The sequence below is a fragment of the Lipotes vexillifer genome, unplaced genomic scaffold, assembly GCF_000442215.2.
Source record: "Lipotes vexillifer unplaced genomic scaffold, Lipotes_vexillifer_v1.1 scaffold252, whole genome shotgun sequence".
In the NCBI taxonomy this organism is placed as follows: Eukaryota; Metazoa; Chordata; class Mammalia; order Artiodactyla; family Lipotidae; genus Lipotes; species Lipotes vexillifer.
The window spans coordinates 3,886,329-3,901,537 of record NW_006773367.1 but is presented as its reverse complement, the minus strand read 5'-3'; the positions used below and the strand labels follow the sequence as shown (position 1 = coordinate 3,901,537).

Below are 15,209 nucleotides of genomic sequence, written 5' to 3'. Positions count from 1 at the left end.
CAATTCTGACACTAACCAGAGATAGCGTCAAATGCCACAGGTTAAGAGCTCAGTCCCACAAGACTGCCCCCAGCCACTTCAGATGCCAGACACAAGCCTAGAACTTGTGCTTCTGACTAAATCAGAGGTTCCCACGACCCCCTCCCAGGGTTCTATTAATTTGCTAGAGTGGCTCACAGAACTCAAGATAACTGTGTATGTGCTTACTAGATTACTGATTTAATACAAAAAGATATAACTTGGGAATAGCCAGATGAAAGAGGGAAGGTATGTGAGAAGGGAAGAAGAGTTTGCATGCTCTCTAGGAGCACACCACCCTTCCAGCACATCCACGTGTTCATTAACTCAGAAGCTTTCTGAACCCCAAGCTATTAGGATTTTTATGGAGGTTTCATCATGTAGGCATGATCCTTTATACACTCCATTTCCAGCCCCTCTCTCCTATATAGAGAATAGTCAGGGCAGAGGGATGGGACTGACAATTCTAAGCTTATAATCATAGCTTGGTCTTTCTAGTGACCAGTCCCCATCCAGAAGCCCATCAAGAGTCGTCTCATTAGAACAAAAGACAATGCTATTACGCAGGAAATTCCAAGGAATTTAGGAACTCTGTGTCAGGAACCAGTGTCAAAATCCAAATATTAGAACAAAAGATGGTCCTAGTGCTCTTATCATCAAGGAAAATACAAGGGTTTTAGGAATTCTGTGCCAGGAACCAGGGGCAGAGACCAATATATTTATTTTCTATTATTTCACAGTAAATATTAACATTTGGAGAATGGAGGTGAAAAGTATAAACATAGGAATTTGTTTTGCTGCAACATTTCTTTAAGTCTGAAATTATTTTAAAATAAAGTTAAATAAAGTAAAAACTTAAATGCTCAAATCATTTATATAGCTACCACCTCAACCTCATTTCTTTCTATTCCACTCTTTCTTATCACACTTTGCAAAAAATAAAATAAAATATATTCTTACTTTTTTCCATTTCTTCACCTCTAATCAATTACCTACTTAACTTCAAGCTATCATCAGCTCACTACAATAGCTTTTACTATGGCCATGAATGTTTTTTGCTCTACAATAGATGTTAATTACCAGCTGTTCACAAAGGACTCACATAGTTTTACTATAGATCAAACCTTTCCCATGAACACCTGACTTGTGTACCTGACAGCTTACATGGCATGAGATACAAAAAAGCAATTTTGTGATTTTTACAACTCTCACACAAATCTATTCTCTGGTGTTCCCAATCAGTATGTATCCAATTAAGGACAGTGATCCCTCCTTGTGGAAAGTATGAGAGACATTGAAGAAGGGCAATGGAAGTTTTTAAGACTGGATATATTCTATTTCATAATGTGAATAATGGATACATATGTTCATTTTATTCTTTTTCTTAACTTGTACATATATGACATTTATACTTTTATATTTGTGGTCTATATCAGATTATAAACAATTTTATATAGATGCATTTGTAAATAAGTGAGATGAACAAGTTCTTAGAAAAATATAGCTTATTAACATTGATTTGAAGGATTTGAACATCTGAATGCAACCCTTACCATTACAGTAATTGTCTTGACTACAAGGAAAACATGAGGCTCAGATGGTGTTACAGATAGTTTCCATGATACAAAAATTATTTGGGAAAAGAGAGAAAAAGACCCCTCTTGAACTCCTTTGATGAGACTAACACAACCTTGATATTGTATATCTTACTCATGCCCATAGGGAAGTGAATCTAGCAATGTATAAAACCCATGAAAAATCTGAATTTGTTCTAATATGTTTAGTTAAATGTTAGAACATCTATTACAGAAATTATCTTCATATTAAGAAACTAAGGCAAAAAATTATAAGATTGCCTCAAAAATTATTTGACAATATCCAATAACCATGTCTCAAACTAGGAATAAAGGGCACTTTCCTTAACCTGATAAAAGGAATTGACAAATGACCTATAGTTACAACATATACATACTGTGTGGTAAAACACTGAAATCATTCTTTTTTAATACCAGGAAAAAGACAAGAGAACCATTGCCACTAAACTGTTTCCAAAGTTTATATGCAAGAGAAAAGGGCCAAATATATCCAAGACAATCCCATAGAGGATAAAGTTTGTAAGAGTGGGAGGTGAGGTTTATCATATCATAGATCAAGACTACCATAAGCTATAATAACTAAGTGTGAATTGGTGTTGCAAAGATCTATGCTCATTTAAAAACCAGAGGTAATATTATGGAACAGTGTAAAATGGTCTATAAAATAAATGGTATTTACAATTGATATGCATATGGAAAAATCAGAATGGTTCCCTACCTGAGAACTCACACAAAGTTCTAACTGAACAAAGGACTTAAATGTGAAATGCAAAAGTCTTAAAATATTTTAGAAGAAAATGTAGTAGAATAATTTACTATGTCCTACACATACTATATAAACTATATACTATATGCTATGTGTTTGCTATATATAAGTATAGTATGTAAGCATATAAGTTTAGGTACAGTATATAAATGCTTGCTTCTTTACATATATTTTCAAATTCTCAATATTCTCTCCTTTAGAAAGTCAAAACAGATTTTCCTCAAATACCCACATGTTATTTACCCCCAGGAATCACTGCCTTATTATATCTCCTCTCTCCAGCATCCTGGCTATCCTGCCTGCATTACTGATTTGTGGAGGGAGGGTATTCTGGATGCTTTCAAAGTTCTCTCTCTTCCTCTCTCTCTCTCTCTCTCTCTCTCTCTCTCTCTCTCTCTCTCTCTCACACACACACACACACACACACACACACACACACACGCATGCACACACACACATTCAGCTTTGATTGCTAGGGCTGTTAAATTGTTATTATGAAAGTAGACACACCCCACATGTGCAAGCTGGTAATCTATTTTTCTTCAAGCACCTTCTGGTCTGCGATGACATGACATACTAGGAATAGAAGCACAAGAGAAAACACATTTTTCTTTCTAGTTCTCAGACTGCTGCCCCTGCAGACCTCTGGGTTCCACACCCACTCCTCTATTCCAGGCACAGCCATTCAGCAGCTCAAAGCTGCCCCACCCCCAGAGAAGCCCTCTTTCCCCAATGGGTCTCTTATGTCCCCTTAATGGTCCAATAGACAGCTTTCAGGTTCTTTAGGAGACAGTACTAAGTTGTAGATTTCCATTACTTACCTTCAGCTTTGCCTTGCTCAAACTTAATCTGGCTTCTCTCCTCCCCACAGGACCATTTAGCTTACCTCCAAGTCTCATCAAGCGCTGAAGTGAAGCATGTCCCTTAGCTTATCCTGAGGAATGAGAATCAGCTGACCACAAGGAGACATTTTCTGTCAGATCTCACCAGTCTTGCAGTCTGTTTACTTCTCCTCATCTGCCCAACTTCCCCTTATTGCTTATTCCTCCTTACTCTATAAAATAAAAGTCATTTTCTGTTTGATTTTGAGATGCTTGCAGATTTCTGAGATTGGAGGTGTTCTTCCTGTTGCAATAGCCTTTTTGAATAGAGTTTCTGCTTATGTAAGTCCTGATTTTTTTTTTCTATTTAGGACCATGCAGTAGATTCATAAAAGGGGATGTACACATGTATTGACACCTTCTTGGAAATTTCCATCCACTCAAACTAAACAAAGTGTGGGCCAACAGCCCTGGGGAGTCTCAAGGTGGAGGAGAGATGTGCATACAAACTCTCAGTCTCTGCCTGAACACTGAGAACTATTGACATAGATCTTTATAATAGTTGACCAACTGGTCATCAGTGAAGACCCAAAGATACCCTGGGAGTCTAAGTTTTTGGCATTATGATTGTTATCTGAAAGGAAGAAGAAAACTTTAAATATGAATATTTAAAAAGTGAATTAGTTTTTTCTTATAAATTAAAATAAGGGAAATGATGTTTTGTTACAAAAACTAAATTAAAAGAAAAATTGAAACTATGGAAAATCCATTAAAAACTCAGGCTTAACTTAGTTAAAATCTATATAGTGCTATGACTATAGCTGTTGATAGAGTTCTTTCTTTTTTTTTTTTTTTTGGTCCTTTTCAATTTCACCTTCTTTGAAATTTCTTTCTCTAACATTAGTCTCGTATTACCTCCCAACTATTCTTTTTTTTTTAATATTTTCAAGAAAATTTAATTTTTTGTTTTGCAAAATCATTGAAGGAAGAACTAGATTTTGTTGAAGAAAATCAGAAATATATTTTTTTAGGCCACTGAACATGAAACAAGCATAATTATTCAAGCCCACAGAAACAGTGTTTGGCTTTTATTGGTCTCACCAGCAAAGGTGATTGCTCTCAACTTCAGGGCAATCTCAGTAACAACAATCACTGTTGAGACACACTGAGTGACTCTGATGCTGGCTATAAGTGTCTATTTTGCTGGAATTGAGAAGGGAGGGAAGGATGGAGGAGTTGAGTATGGAGTCAGGGATTGCCTAGGCCATTTCCCATACATCTTCCAATAACTCCAAAGCCAATTATTACATTGGAGCATCTGCTAAACATCAATTGAAGTGAAGAGAGTTTTGAAGATTTTTTTCCTTCCAAAAAAGCACACACTTTGCTCTTCTGAATGATCCATGTAAATAACCTTAACTTTCTACTTTTCCTAGCTTGTGGAAATCATCTCCATAGCAATACTACTCTAAATTGTGCAACTTTCCTTATATCAGACTTGGTTTTCTCTACACCTGGTTCCCCAAGAAACCTGAGCTGTATCTGCCTGTCTGATTTTCACCCTATCCCCATCAACTGGCATTCAAACATTACTCTTCTAAAGCACTCAGAAGTCACTATCATGCACTGATGTTTCACATACCAGCATGGGCATTTTAATTGCATAAACCTAAAAGGTAAATCATCTTATTTCACTGCAATTCAGAGGATAAGGAGGAAATTGATCTATGTTTCCAGTAAGGTAACCAAAGAACATTCACATGAAGGGACAAAGGGAGAGGAACTGGCAAGAGTGGGGGCAGTATTTGTAAGGAAGATGTACTGCTACCATACAGAATCCATGGGTCAGTGAATTGACTGGGGATTTACTGCTACATCTTCCAAAAATAAATAATGTGTTTCAACACCATTGAAGTGCTGAAATAGGCTTCTTTTGTTTTCTCACCCGTATGAAGAGTTAGACAAGGACTTCCCTGGTGGTGCAGTGGTTAAGAATCTGCCTGCCAATGCAGGGGACATGGGTTCCAGCCCTGGTCCGGGAAGATCCCACATGCCATGGTTGCAACTAAGCCTGTGCACCACAACTACTGAGCCTGTGCTCTACAGCCCATGAGACCCAACAAGAGAAACCACCACAATGAGAAGCCTATGCACCGCATGAAGAGTAACCCCCGCTTGCTGCAACTAGACACAGCCTATGCACAGGAATGAAGACCCAACGTAGCCAAAAATTAAAAAAAAAAAAAAGAGTTAGACAGAAATCACTCCCAGGAATAGTAAAGGACCCTCCCTGGGGACAAGCACAATGCATGAAGAGGAATATCTATTTTTAAGGCAACAGGAATAAATTTCATTGTCTTTCCCAGAGAGAGCAAGAATTATAAAAGATGGCCACCAAGTCTGGAAACCAAGCAAATCCTTAATAAATGGTTTATAGATACTACATTCCAATGAATGACAAAATAGTATGATCTATATTTCTAGACTTAATGGCCACCCTATAGAAAGCAACTTTTGAATAGAATAAAAAATTAAAATATTTTCAAATCCCGTAATTGTAAAGCTGCCATCATCAGTCTAGGCATGGCTAGTGCAACATTTTCCTCAAACCCACAGGCTATATTCCCTTTACCAACTATTTATAATACGCTTGGGTCACTCACAGGAGAAAAACTATCAGCATCAATATTTAGCAGAATTTTCAAAATACATTTTTTTGTCTTGACTAAAAAGCTAAATTATTCTTTTAGTCCAGTAATTCCATATGGTCTTATTTACTTCTATACATAAGATATGATCTTTTAATATTTATGGAGGTGAATATTTCCCAGTTTTTTAGGGTTCCCCAAAGACTCAGGGTTTTATTTTGCCACAATGAAAGAAAGAAGTGGTGTCTACCCATGAGAGTCAGACCAGCAGTTTAAGTAGATGCTCCACATAGCTCGGTTCCTGGTGCATAAAGAGATTCAACATCTCCCGTAGGTCTCAGCTCTTAGAAAGGAATTTGAGAGGCATAAAAGCAGTAACAATCTGTGTAACTTAATAGTCTAAGAAGGGAGAAAACATATCTAATAAAAGTAGTAGAAACCTAATCCTTTCATTCCAGGATGTCTGGTAAGGAAAGATTCTATGGTGTATGGATGCAGAGGGGTGTCATTCCTAACAGAAAAGAATGAATTGTGGACAGTCACTCAAGGCCAGAGAAGCAAACCCTAGAGCAATTTGCTTCAATCACATTGTCATCAGGAGGGCACATACCAGAGAACCTGGGACAAAGGCTGCTACAGCCCTTTGCATTCTCAAGCCTCCTGTTGCTATGGTTCAACAGTCTTTGGGGGCTAGGGAGAACCAGGGACCACCACCATCACATGTGAAAAGGCTACTATGGCAACAATATGATGGTCTAAAATCAGCTAGAGTTTAGGTTATACACTGCTTGAAATCCAACCTGTACTTGCCTTCTTCCTTGTGAAGGACTTGAGACATGTGCAGAAACATCTTAAACACGTGTAGGTGGCTCTTCTTTTAGAAAGGCAGAGAAGAACCTCTTCATTACTCTTTCTATTCATTAGTTTTCTTTTCAGTTCACTAAACTGGAAAAGACATTGCAAGCTATCTCAACTAGCTACTAATTGGGACATGGCACCAATACTAGACATAGGATTGAATGAATGACTTTATCTTCCTGGTTCTTCCACTGGGTGGGCTCAGTAGGCTTCTTTGGACTAAATAGGTGTTATCTTGTTCGAGAAAACTGTGTAAACAAACATAGGGCCAGATTTTGTCAGTCTCTGTTCCCGAAAATTGGTGGAGCACTCCCTGGCTCTTGTATAATTCAATGACTGTTTTTGCCACATCTTTGTACTGTCTTAGTCTGACAGCAACTGCTTCAGGTTTTTCATCTTCCTGCTGGACCAATGGTTTACCAGAGAAGTCATTAATCCAATGTTTATAGGTGGGTTGAAGTTCAGGTTATATACACTTCCACTAGGAGGGTGAATCCAATGTTGACTGAGATGATCTTTGAGCATTTCAAATGGAATATTCAAAGTGATCACTAGATCCAGGTCACAAATTTTGTCCAAGGCTTCAGCCTGAACTAATAATGTTCTAGGAAAACCATCAAGTAGCCAGTGCTAGCTGCACCTGTTCTCCAGCTACGACAGCATGAGGCATGTGATCACGTGATCTGGTACCAAAAGACCTTTCTCTATGTACTGCTTTGCCATATCACCAACTTCCTCATTGGCCTTGATGCTCTCCCTCAAGAAATGGTCACTGGAGAGATGCTGGAGGCCAAGGTTCTAGGCGACCCTCTGCCACAGGGTGCCCTTGCCCAAGTCAGGCAGCCCAAAGATGACTACCCACAGGAGTTTGGAAGCCATTGCCATTTTTTTTCTGGGCTATAAACAAATTTATTTATTTATTTATTTTTAATGGCAAGACTAGCACTCATTTAATGTTTATTATATGCCATGCACTATGATAATAAGTTTTTACATACATTATATTTTATAGGCCTTTAAATAATCTTATGATAAAGTTGTTCTAAACCCCAGTTTTTCTGTAAAGTAACTTGACTAAGAACACATTGGTAGCAAGTGGCACCCACAATATTTGACTTTTTTTTTTTAGTAAGTCCTTGTTGCTTATCTATTTTAAATATAGCAGTGTGTACATGTCAATCCCAAATGCCCAATCTATCTCTCCCCCTGCCCCACATCCTTACCCCCAAGTAACCATAAGTTCGTTCTCTAAGTCTGTAAGTCTGTTTCTATTTTGTAAATAAGGTCATTTGTATCGTTTTTTTAGATTGATCATATAAGCAATATCATATGATATTTTTCTTTCTCTGTCTGGTTTACTTCACTTAGTATGATAATCTCTAGGTCCATCCATGTTACTGCAAATGACATTATTTCATTCTTTTCTATGGCTGAGTAATATTCCATTGTATATATGTACCACATCTTCTTTATCCATTCACCTGTCGATGGACATTTAGGTTGCTTCCATGTCCTGTTTTTTGTAAATAGTGCTGCACTGAACATTGGGGTGCATGTGTCTTTTTGAAGTATGGTTTTCTCTGGATACATACCACAGAGTGGGATTGCTGGATCATATGGTAGTTCTATTTTTAGTTTTTTAAGGAACCCTTATAATATTCTCCATAGTGGTTGAACCAATTTAAATTCCCAACAACAGTGTAGGAGGGTTCCCTTTTCTCCACACCCTCTTCAGCACTTTCTGATGATGGCCATTCTGACTGGTGTGAGTTGATACCTCATTGTAGTTTTGATTTGCATTTCTCTAATTGTTAGCAACATTGAGCATCTTTTCATGTGCCTCTTAGCCATCAGTATGTCTTCTTTGGAGAAATGTCTATTTAGGTCTTCTGCCCACTTTTTTCTTTTTCTTTTTTTTTGCAGTATGCAGGCCTCTCACTGTCGTGGCCTCTCCCGTTGTGGAGCACAGGCTCCGGACGCGCAGGCCCAGCAGCCATGGCTCACGGGCCCAGCTGCTCCACGGCATGTGGGATCCTCCCGGACCAGGGCACGAATCCGTGTCCCCTGCATCGGCAGACTCTCAACCACTGTGCCACCAGGGAAGCCCCTGCCCACTTTTTGATTGGGTTGTTGGTTTTTTGGATATTGAGCCACATGAGCTGTTTGTAAATTTTGGAGACTAATCCCTTGTCCATTGCATTGTTTGCAAATATTTTGTGTCAGTCTGTGGGTCATCTTTTTGTTTTGTTTATGGTTTCCTTTGCTGTGAAAAAGCTTTTGAGTTTAATTAGGACCCATTTATTTATTTTTATTTCCATTACTCTAGGAGATGGCTCAGAAAATATATTGCTGCAATTTATGTCAGAGTGTTCTGCCTATGTTTTCCCCTAAGAGTTTCATAGTCTCTGGTCTTACATTTAGGTCTTTATTCCAATTTGTGTATGGTGTTAGAGAGTATTCTAATTTTAGTTTTTTACATGTAACTGTAGAGTTTTCCCAGCCCACTTATTGAAGACACTGTCTTTCCTCCATTATATAGTCTTGCCTCCTTTGTCATAGAGTAATTGACCACAGCTGTGTGGGTTTACCTCTGGGCTTTCTGTCCTGCTCCATTGATCTATATGTCTGTTTTTGTGTGAGTACCATACTGTTTTGATGACTGTAGCATTGTAGTATAGTCTGAAGTCAGGAAGCATGATTCCTCCAGCTTATTTTTCTTTTTCAAAGTTTCTTTGGCTATTTGGGGTGTTTTGTGTCTCCATATACACATTAAAAATTTTTTTGTTTTACTTCTGTGAAAAATGCCACTGGTAAATTAATAGATATTGCATTGAATCTGTAGATTGCCTTGGGTAGTATAGTCCTTTTGACAATATTTATTCTTCCAATCCAAGAACATGATATACCTTTCCATCTGTTTGTGTCATCTTTGATTTCTTTCATCAATGTCTTATAGTTTTCTGAGTACAGGTGTTTTGCCTCCTTAAGTAGCTTTATTCCTAGGTATTTTATTCTTTTTAATGCAATAGTAATTGGGATTGCTTCTTTAATTTCTCTTTTTGATCTTTCATTGTTAGTGTATAGAAATGCAAACTGCAACTTTACAAAATTTATTGATGAGCTCTAATAGGTTTCTGGTAGCATCTTTAGGATTTTCTATGTATAGGATTATGTCATCTGGAAACAGTGACAGTTTTACTTCTTTTCCAATTTGGATTCATTTTGTTTCTTTTTCTTCTCTTATTGCCATGACAAGGGCTTCCAAAACCATGTTGAATAAAAGTGGTGAGAGTGGACATCCTTGTCTTGTTCCTGATCTTAGAGGAAATATGATTCTCAATGTATGTAGAAAAAAATATTTAAGACCATTCAATTATAAATGTGTTCTGGTAAAGAGACACAAAAGGGGGTAAATTTTCTATAACTTACCCAAACTGGTAAAATTTCAATGCCAATAGACTGTGATGTTATGTATATTTAATATAAACCCCTAAAAAAGCCATTCAAAGAGATACACTCAACACCAATGAATACTGTAAGAGTCATGACAAGAGTTTTAAAGGAATCATTTTTTATAAAGGCTTCATTGTGCAATTATCAACATTCTTAAAACAATTGAAAACCTCATCAAAGAAATAGAATATAAAATAAAAAGTCAAGTAGAAAAAAATTAAACCTGAAAAATATAACCTAAAAAATTAAACCTGAAAAAAACTCAAAATGATACAATTCAGAAAAAATTTAAATAACCCACAGAAAGATAGGAAAAAGGAATATACAACCATGGAAAAAACAAACAAAACAAACAAAAAATAAAATGGAACACTTAAGCCCTCACATATCAGTTATTACATTGAATATAAGTAGTTTAACATATAACAGTCTCACAAAACAAATTTTAGAAATGGAGAAGAAATAAATGGTTTCCAGGGTAGGAATTGTTGGGGAAGGAGGTATGACTATAAGGGATAGCATGAGGGAGATCTTTGTTGTTATGGTATCTCAATTGCAGTAGTGGTTGTACAAATCTACATGACATGAAACTACACACACACACACACACACACACACACACACACACACACACATATTCTGCAATCATCAAAATCCTAGCTTTGATTTTGTCCTATAATTATGTAAGATGCAACCATTAGGGCAATTGCATGAAGGATAAAAGAGAATGCTATTATCTGAAACTTTCTGTAAATCTATGATTATTTCAGAATAAAAAGTTTAGAAATAACTACAAAGAAACACAGAGATAAGTATATGAGTGGAAAATATATTCTCAGATTTAAAAAAAAAACACTGGGAAAGTATGCTACCACCATAATAGGCTTACTAAAGAAAATTCTAAAGGATGTTATTTAGGAAGAAAGAAAACTGTACCAGGTGCTATTTCCAAAAGCAAGAATAATGAAGAGTGCTTAAACTAGAAATATAGGAGCTGCTGTAAACAGATATTGATAATTAAAAAACCATAGAATTTTTATGCAACTAGTAACAAACCCTCAAAATATATGAAGCAAAAATTGACAAAATTGAATGGAGAAATAGGCAGTTCTGTAATAATAGTTGGAGACTTTAATACCCCATTCTCAATAATAGAACAATTAGACAGAAGACATTTAAGGAAATAGAGACATTGCACAACACAATATGCCAACTAGATGTGATGTAGACAGAAATTAAGAACTTTTGTGTATCAAAGAACACTATCTATAAAGCACAAAGACAACCTACAGAATGGGAAAAAAATATACAAATACCTGACAAGCGATTAACTTCTAGAATATATAAATAATTCCTACAACTGAACAATAGAAACAACAACAAAAAACAAACAGTCCAATTAAAAAATGGTCAGAGTACATGAACATATATTTCTCTATTAAAAAAGATCTATAAATGTCCAGTAAACACATGAAAAAATGTTCAATATCATTAGTCATTAGATAAATGCAAATCAAAACCACAAAGAGATAGCACTTCACAGCTATGAGGATGCCTATAATATATAAAAACAGAAAACAGGGCTTCCCTGGTGGCGCAGTGGTTGAGAGTCCGCCTGCCGATGCAGGGGACACGGGTTCGTGCCCCGGCCCGGGAGGATCCCACGTGCCGTGGAGCGGCTGGGCCCGTGAGCCATGGCCGCTGAGCCTGCACGTCCGGAGCCTGTGCTCCGCAACGGGAGAGGCCACAACAGTGAGAGGCCCGGGTACCGCAAAAAAAAAAAAAAAAAAAAACAGAAAACAACAAATATTGGTAAGGAGGTAGAGAAATTGTAACCCTCATGCATTTAAGGTAGGAATACAAAATAGTGAAACTACTGTGGAAAACAGTTTGGTGGTTCCTCAGATAGCCAAAGATAGAACTACCATGTGACCAATGGAAGAAGATATTAGAACAGATATTTGTATACTAATGTTCATAGCATCATTATTCACAACAGCTAAAAGGTAGAAATAACCCATGTCCTCTGACAGATGAACAGGTAAAAAAAAGTTGGTATGCACATACAAGGTAATACTATCCAGCCATAAAAAGAAATGGAATTTTGATATATGCTACAATATGAATAGACATTGAAAAGATTATGTTTAGTAAAATAAGCCAGACACAGAATGACACATGTTGTTTAGTTCTATTTATATGAGGTACCTAGAATAGGCAAATTCACTAATACAGAAAGTAAAGTATAGTTTACCAGGGAATAGGGAGTAGGGGGAATGGTGAATTACTCTTTAATGGCTATGGAGTTTATGTTAAGGATAATGAAAAAGTTTGAAATATAGATAATAGTGATGGTTACGTAACATTGTGAATGTGTTAATGCCTCTGAATTGAGCACTTACAAGTGATTATAATAATAAATATTATAGTAAGTATATTTTACCATGATTTTAAAAGAATATAAAAAGCAATTACATCACCATGTGAGATTTTAAAAAGGAAAAATTAAAATTTTAATAACAGCCACATTAACAAGGAAAGGAAAGTAAATGAAATCAAACTGTATTCCAGAGCTCTTGTATTATTTAGGATGAGGTAAAGATACAAGTTAAACTTAGACTTTAATCAATTAAGTATCTATGTTATCATTACTATGTCAAAATTTTTTGAATTAGAGAAAATACAACTTCCAAATTAAAAGGGAGAAAAATTAGACAAGAAAATATAAACAATCAGTCTAGGACAAGAAAGGCAGTAAAAAGACAAGGATGCTCACTCCCATCACTCCTATTCAACATAGTACTGAAGTCCTAGCCAGAGCAATAAAGCAAGAAAAAGAAGTAAAAGGCTTCAGCATTGGAAAAGAATATGTGAAATTGTCTCTAATTGCAGATAACATATTTTTAAATGCAGAAAATCCTAAAGACTTTGCAAAACAACCTATTAGATCTAATCAAGGAATTCAGTAAAGTTTTAGGATACAAAATTAACATGCAAAACTCAGTAGCATTTCTATACACTAACAATGAAGTATTAGAAAAAGAAATAAAGAAAATGATCCCATTTTCAATAGCATAAAAAACAATAAAATACTTAGGAATATATTTAACCAGGGAGTCATCAAGTGGACAATTCTAAGATTCATTCCATATGGCTCCTCAAAATGTTCTGGCAGAATTGAGCTGTACCCATAAATCTGAGTTCTTACTCATTTTTAGATTGGCTTTCCCTTCTCTCTTTTATGCTCCCCAGCCCCTCACATTTCTGTTTCCCACAGTCACTTTCCAAATAAATCAGATGCATGCATACTTTTGTGCTAGGCTCCATTTTTAGAGAAAGTTGCTAAGAAAAATTGAGATTAAATATTAATATTAGGTTCCTAGAAAACAAAGTATATTAAATACAGGCAATCATTAGTTGCAGAGAAGGAAAAATATTATTCTTGAATGAAAGAAATTGTAGTCATAGTATACCACATGGTTAAGTTCAGAATAGCAGGTGGATAGTTATCATAATGTAAAATTTGAATAGTGATCCAATTACATTATGCAAAATGATAATATTAGGTTATTGGGAGAATGGGGAATGAGTACTGTAGATAGGTGTGCTGGGAGTAAGAAGCTGAAGGAAAACCAAAACATCATTTCCAATAGTGGGAATTTAATAGAGAAATCTTAAAACTTTATAATCAAGAAGCAATATGAACATATTATTTGGTGATGTGGGGGTAAATATCAAAAAGAATCACTGAAAGAGTTAAAACTGATTGCCTCTTGGGTGTGGAAAATTGAGATGAGGGGACAATTCAGGAGACCATATGACATAATGTTTATAAAAATAAAATCTAAACTTTAAGAAGCACCCAGAGTAAAAAAAAAAAAATATGTTACCAGGTGACATTGCTTAATAGGGGTGGGAGACAAGGAGAGTCCTTTTTTGCTGCTCCCAACTGCTCCACTAGAATGTAAAAAGAGTAATAATAATTGTGGGAAAGGGTCTATCTTCCATTCTCCATATTATTCAGGAATGCTCCTAATGTGAATCTACTTGGCTCTTGCCATTGGTTTATCCTACTCTCAGAGGAATAGATCTGATGCCTGCAAATGTCAAAAAGACTCAGAGGACCTGATTACTCACATTTTAGAAACTGGTTCTCTTTGGAATATAGAATGTAAAAAGATATGAAGGACACATACAGGCTGAAAGTGAGGGGATGGAAAAGGTATTCCATGCAAATGGAAACCAAAAGAAAGCTGGAGTAGCAATACTCATATTAGACAAAATAGACTTTAAAATAAAGATGGTTACAAGAGGCTTCCTTGCTTTGGTTTGATGTGACCAGAAATGGGTATGATGGATATAATGTCAGTGACTCCTACTAGATCAGAACATGGTATTAATTGATTTCCAGCTTCCGTTACTTTTTCCAAAGGAGAAGCCAAATAATTTAGTGGGCGTTGTTATCCAAAATCATCAATATATGCGAGGCAGCAGGGCTAAATCATGAGGCAAGTTCAGTCTCTTACCAACTCTGTCACCTACTTTTATAATTGGAAGACTGGTTGTCTTAAGAGTAGAGGATTTCCACCTGGCTGTGAGCTCTTAAACCTAACTATATGCAGGGGACTTATTAGTGACTTAGTTAAATTTTCACAGCCCAAATAACTAGAAGATTTCTGTGAGCTGAGTAGGATAAAGTCGTTATTTTTTCTTTTAGGCTATAGCACTCATTCATAAAACAGGTTGACATTTACAGTGATAACATGCAGTGACAAGGGAGTGGAGCCTTTGCCAGCCTGGAATCCAGAGTGTCTGTGTGGCACAGAGCTCCTTGTCCACCCTTATTGGACATGTAGCATAAGTGAGAATTAATTCTTTATTGTGTCAAACCACTGAGATTTTGAGGGTTTTTTTGTCACCAGTGCTTAATCTGAATAGTCCTAATACAAAAAATTAAAAAACAATAAGGGAGATGCAAGCGGGAAGAGATATGGGAACATATGTATATATATAACTGATTCATTTTGTTATGAAGCTGAAACTAACATAC

At 36.3% G+C, this 15,209-nt stretch overlaps 1 pseudogene; it reads right to left on the bottom strand.

The window, feature by feature from the left end:
• Window positions 1–6,907: 6,907 nt before the first annotated feature.
• LOC103089737 (adenylate kinase 4, mitochondrial pseudogene) lies at window positions 6,908–7,585 on the bottom strand (annotated as a pseudogene).
• Window positions 7,586–15,209: the final 7,624 nt, after the last annotated feature.